Source organism: Azolla caroliniana, unplaced genomic scaffold (assembly GCF_043228905.1).
Source record: "Azolla caroliniana isolate FFs.n. ecotype wild unplaced genomic scaffold, voAzoCaro1.0.p SCAF_18, whole genome shotgun sequence".
NCBI classification, from domain to species: Eukaryota; Viridiplantae; Streptophyta; class Polypodiopsida; order Salviniales; family Salviniaceae; genus Azolla; species Azolla caroliniana.
Window position 1 is genome coordinate 3,491,350 of NW_028230453.1, and position 6,000 is coordinate 3,497,349.

Sequence of the window (6,000 nt, forward strand, 5' to 3'; positions counted from 1 at the left end):
AAAAAGTGCCCATGTATAGGGAAAAGGTTCACATCAACGCTACTCGAGGAACACGTAAGTGTAACAGTTAGTTGGGACTTCTTCCTGGTCGGCACCAACAATTACTAAATCATCAACATAAAGTAAAATACTAACCAGCCCACTCCAACCTTTCCGGATGAAGTGAAGAGTCTGACTTCGACATGGAAAACCCCATTCAACATAGGTTGTGTGATCTTCGCGTTCCAGGCACGTGGGGCTTGCTTTAGTCCGTAGAAGGACTTCTTCAGTTGGCAAACAACCTATGTGTTCATTCCGAACTGAAATGGGGGGGGGGGGGGGGGGTTGTACCATGTACACCTGTTTCTCAAGCTCACCTTGTAGGAACACATTCTTTACATCCATTTGATGTAAGTGCCGCCCCTTTGCCGCGGCTACAACTAGCAAAACATGGGCGGTCATCATCTTCGCAACCAATGCAAACATCTCATCGTAGTCGATGTCGTGTTGCTACGGATAGCCTTTCGCCACTAATCGGGCCTTGTATCGGTTGACGGAGCCATCGGTGTTGTACTTGATCTTGTACACCCATCTACACCCGATCAGCTTTACTCCCTTTGGAACATCAACGAAATCCCATGTTTCATTCTCCGTGAGTGCGCACATCTCTTCCTCCATAGCGGCGCGCTAGTTTGCGTCATGTGTGGCTTCTACATAGCTCTCCGGGTCACGCACTTCCGCCACCTTTGTCATGTATGCATAGTGATGCGCCATGTAGTCATTATATCTGTATCAAACTACGGGGTGCTTCTGGCGGGTAGATCGGCAAATCTTCTGGTTCGCCAATTTGAGGGCCCTCTTGACCGACTCAAACTTCGTTCCAAAAGGTCCATATTCGTTCTTTCCGGAGTCGGATTCGCTCCTATCTGACTCTCCTTTGTCGGTGTGGTATTCCAACATCTTCTTCTTCCCTTTCTCTTTCTGCGTGAACCGTCTCCTTGGTTCCTTGCACCGGGAGAGTACGGTCGAGTCTCCACTACTCGCCAGCTCTTCATCCAACTGGTCGTTCCAACTCTATCTCTCATTTGTCCTACTTAGCCAGACTCAGATCATACTCTCTTCTAGAGCTCCAATTTCTTCTTCGTTAGGAGACATTTCAACCTCACTAACCTCATCTTCAAAGATCGAAATGGAGTTGTCGGGGGTTGGAAATGAGGACAAGTACCATGATGTTGACTCATCGAACATGACATCTCGACTGACCCGCACTTGTTTGGTTCAAGGGTTATAACATTTATAACCCTTCTACTCGTCCAAGTAACCGACGAGAATGCACTTCTCGGCTTTTGGGGATTTTCGGCCTTAGCCGAGTTTGTTATTGACTGATTCGGCTTATCTCTCTCTAGTCAGTGCTTAGTTGGCCCCTGACGATCCAACTCCTTGCGCAATATCCGAATTCTGACTCGAACAAACCGACTATCATCCGGCTCTTCAGTCAATCGGCTTTAGGCCGATCCGGCTGGCTCTCCATCCCATTTGGAGGGACTGGATTCTCAACACTTGATCTACTCAAAAACTCAAGAGGAACATGATATACACATTCATCAAGCTTTGCAACGGTTTCGAGAATATGGTCTCTATGCAAAATTGGAGAAGTGTAGTTTTGACCAATGTCAAGTGGAATTTTTGGGGTACATAGTCTCTTCAAGTGGCATTATGGATCCAACAAAGGTTCAAACAATTTTCGATTGGCAAACGCCACAGTCAATGCAAGATGTGCAATGTTTTTTGGGGTTCGAAAACTGTTATCACAAGTTCATCAAAGATTACTCAAAGATTGTGTTGCCCCTCACTCAATTGACGCAAAAGAAATGACCATTTGTATGGAGTACAAATGCAAACTCTACATTTGAGGGTTTAAAACAAGCATTTACATCTGCACCAATTTTGATGCATGTTGATTCAACAAAGCGCTTTATACTCAAAGCTAATGCATTCGACTTCGCACTAGAAAACGTACTATCCCAGATTGGAGATGATGGCCAATTACACCCTGTGGCTTTTCACTCATGAAAATTTGAAGCTGCAGAAATCAACTACGAGATTCACGACAAAGAGCTTCTTGCCATTGTGGATTCTTTTCAACAACGGCGTCATTTTTTGGAAGGTTCTTCTCAACGGATTATTGTCTACGATGATCACAAAAATCTAACATACTTCCAAAGTGCTCGAGTATTGAGTGGTCGACAAGCTCGTTGGGCACAATTCTTAACTCATTTGGATTTTGTAATTATATATCACCATGGGATGCAACAAGGAAAAGTAGACGCTTTATCTCATTGTTCATATATGGAACTTCAACTAGGAGAGGCCGCATTTGAAAGTCAGAAGCAAATCCTCTTAGGTCCTGACTGTCTACGACTAATGGCAATTCATAATATAAAAACACCTAAATATTGAAGTCTTCTTGATTCCATTTGGGAGCATATTGAGTTTGATGAGTTCACCCAAGAACTTTTGAACCATATTATCCCAAATCGTGCTTCTTGCCCACAATCTCAAAATCCTCGTCAAGACTACACCCAGTTTAGTTGGCATGATGGTTTACTTTTTCAACAAAATATATTGTATGTGCCTGATGGACCTTCTCATCTCCAAGTCTTACAACAATGTCATGACACACCAATGGTTGGATGTTTCGGCATCCACAAGACTTTTGAGTTAATTTCTCGAAGATATTGTTGGCCACAACTTCGCCATTTTGTTAAGGATTATGTTCATAGTTGTGATACATGTTGCCGATCAAAAAACCCTCGACATCATCCATATGGATTATTACAGCCAATGCCTATTCCTGAGAACCCATGGAAATCTATTTCATTGGACTTCATTATGGATCTACCACCTTCCAAGGGTTTTGATGCTATTCTCACGGTAGTAAGGCCATTAATAGCCAAGAGACATCTGATTTACTCATGCGGGAGGTGTCCAACATCATGGTCTTCCAAATGATATTATCAGTGATTGGGGTCCCCATTTCATCTCAAAATTTTGGAGGCACATGTTCAAACTCTTACATACTTCGTGCAAACTCTCTTCCGTCTACCGTCTACAAACTAATGGGCAAAGTGCGTGCACCAACCAAACATTAGAGCAATATCTTCGATGTTTTATCAACTATCAACAAGTTTATTGGGTTGATCTATTTGGCGGAATTTTCTTACAACAACTCAGAACATTCTTCTATTGGATATTCGCCATTTTTTGCGAGCATTGGGTACCATCCTCGTTGGACGATGCTTGAACATTAAGAACTCTCAACAAACCCGACTATTGAAGATTGGCTCATCCAACTCCAAGATATTCAAGATATCCTTTTGCACACCCTCTCAAACCGAACTGAACCGTTACCGATTGTTAAATACTCTAGAACATTCTAGAATACTCTATAAGGACCTATAAATAGGTGTCCACTCATTCATCAAAACTCATTCAATTCAACACCAGTCTTCAACCCCTTAGCCTACTCTTTGTAACCTTTGTTCTCCTATTTGGTCTATGCATTGATGAATTGGAAGAAATGGTTACCAAGTTTGCAAAGGAAGAATGTGTTGAAGAAGTTGCCATTGGGAATGTTGTTATTATGCTTTTGCTATATGCAGATGATGTAGTGCTTTTTGCAAATACTTTAGGAGATGCACAAAAGCAAATAAAGGCATTGGAAAAAATTTGCATGCATACTAAATTAAGTGTCAATAGCTCTAAAACAAATATTATGCTTGTGAAGAGCCAAAAAAGAGATAAACCATGCATTATGTACAATGATGAGCCACTTGAATGTGTGGAAAGCTTCAAATATATTGGCCTTGAAGTTCCTTCAAATCATAGATGGAATGAATGTGCTACACGCCGCTTAGAGGCGGGTAAGCGAGCATACTATGCATTTCAGAACACATGCAATCTTGGAGATATTAAGTGTTGGGTCCTCAAGAAATATCTTTTCGACACTTTGGTGACACCAGTTCTTCTCTATGGGGTGGAAGTATGGGGCGGTAGCATCCCTAAATCTATGTGGAAAGAGTTTGAAAATGTCCAAAAACATTTTCTTACAAAGTTTCTACAAGTTAAGAAACAAACGTCGTACACCCTCCTCCTTGAGACGGGATCGCTTCCCATTGAGATCATGGCCATGGAAAGGGTTGTTGAATACATGCTTAAGGTTCAAAAAAGTCCCTCAGATCGACTTCCTAGAATTGCATGGGAAGCAAGCAAAAAGTTCCAAAAGACACATAAAAGCAAAATTTTGTGTTTTTTTTTTTTTTGATAAAAAATATGCTCCATTGGTATTAAAATTAACAATGTCAAAGGCAATGTACAAATTGTACATAATAGTTTCCACTCCATAATATATATCATCAAGAAAAGGACTAACTATCAACGATGGCATTTGGCAAGACTCAGCCTTTGCCAACACCACCTTAGCTACAACAAGTTAGGATTCCATGAGACCATATACGTAGTACGAAGTATCTAAAACCCATCTTCAATTGGCCCTTGTTATGACCTCTAAAAACCTTTCATGTTGCAACCAACATTGGCTGAATGTGATTCTGCATATATATTAAAGCTCTTCGCTCCATCCATACTCAACATGTAACCAAATTCTTGTTGCTTGAGATAAAACATGATGGGCCGCCTTGGATAGCGCGCATCTATCATCTCCCATATCGAAATGAGCATGTCCTTTATCTCCACTAACATTGAAAATATACTTGTAATGAATCTCCCTATAAAACAAGATTATCTACATCCTCCTTACCTCAAAAAGAAAATATGCTTCGATCCCCCACCATCTTCGCTCAATCCTTATCACAAAACATAACTCTACTTCAGTCGGTTAGCATCAACCATCTCGCCGCTTACCACCAAAGTCCTATAAAAATAACAAAAAAAAGAGTCTCGTGTGTTTCTCATCCCCTCAAGATCTACTTCGGCCACCCCCCACCATCATCACTCATAAAAACAAACAAATTGCTTCATTCAGTCCACATCAACCATCTCGCCAATTACCAACAAAGTCCTGTACCAATAACAACCAAATAAGTGAAAATTATTTCCTCATCCCCTCATGATCTTCTTCAACCCTCACACCATCATCACTCATCCTCCCATCATGACAAATATGCATCAAACCCCATCACCATCATCCCTCAATCTATGATAACCATAACTTCTTCTTAACTCGGCCCACATCTGAAGTGCATCTCGTTGACCCACTTGCCAAAATAATCTGCTTCAGCCCCCACACCAACATCACTCACCCTGATCACAAAAAACAAAAAATCAGCTTCAACATGTCCACTTCCACCATCTCACTATCTCCAATTAACTCAGGATTCCTGCCTCTTGCCGCTAAAATCCACCAATGTCCTGTCCAAATAACAACAAAGTAAGTGGAAAATGTTTTCCTCATCCTCTCGTGATCCACTTCAGCCCTCACACCATCACCACTCATCCTCTCGCCATGCCACTTATGCTTCAAACCCCATCACCATCATCCCTCAACCTATGAGAACCATAACATCTTCTTGACTCAGCCCACATATGTAGTATCTCGCTAACCCTCTTGCCCTGCCGCCGAATACCGAGAAAATCTTGTACTAACAGCCACCTTCTCATAATAAACGACTACATATGCCACAGAGGAAGGTAGGGATTGAACCCAAGACCTCATGGTCTCTATTTCTATTGGGCAAACCTTACCACTTGAGCTACATATGCATCCTTGTATTTAATTCAACTTCATATAGTGTAGATTGAACATTGGAAGTTCCTAGCTTACATGCATTCTCATTCTCTAGCTCGCATGCATCCTCACGCATTCTCTATTGCGTGCATCCTCATGCACTCTATTTCTAGCTGGCTTACATAGCCCTACCCTCTTGTATAAATACTCATGTGCACCTTGATTCTAATCAATGTGTACAACACAAGTTACGGATTCTATAAGTTGAGTTCTTG